Source organism: Eimeria tenella, genomic scaffold, assembly GCF_000499545.2.
Source record: "Eimeria tenella Houghton genomic scaffold, Eth_scaff2448, whole genome shotgun sequence".
Lineage (NCBI taxonomy): Eukaryota > Apicomplexa > Conoidasida > Eucoccidiorida > Eimeriidae > Eimeria > Eimeria tenella.
Genome location: NW_013542311.1, coordinates 554 through 780, shown reverse-complemented (window position 1 = coordinate 780; position 227 = coordinate 554).

Here is a 227-nt window from a genome sequence, read left to right as displayed (position 1 = left end):
AGCAGCAGCAACAGCAGCAGCAGCAGCAACAGCAGCAGCAGGGGTGGAATGGAGCAACTAACGGCAACCGCTACCAAGGCAGGGGCCCCCAGGGGCCCCACCAGTACGCCGAGCAGCAGTACGCGCAGCAGCAGTACTCGCAGCAGCACTACTCGCAGCAGCAGCAGCAGCAGCAAAGGCTGGAGCAGCAGCAGTTCAGGGGGCCCCTCCCTCCCCAGCTGTGGAGG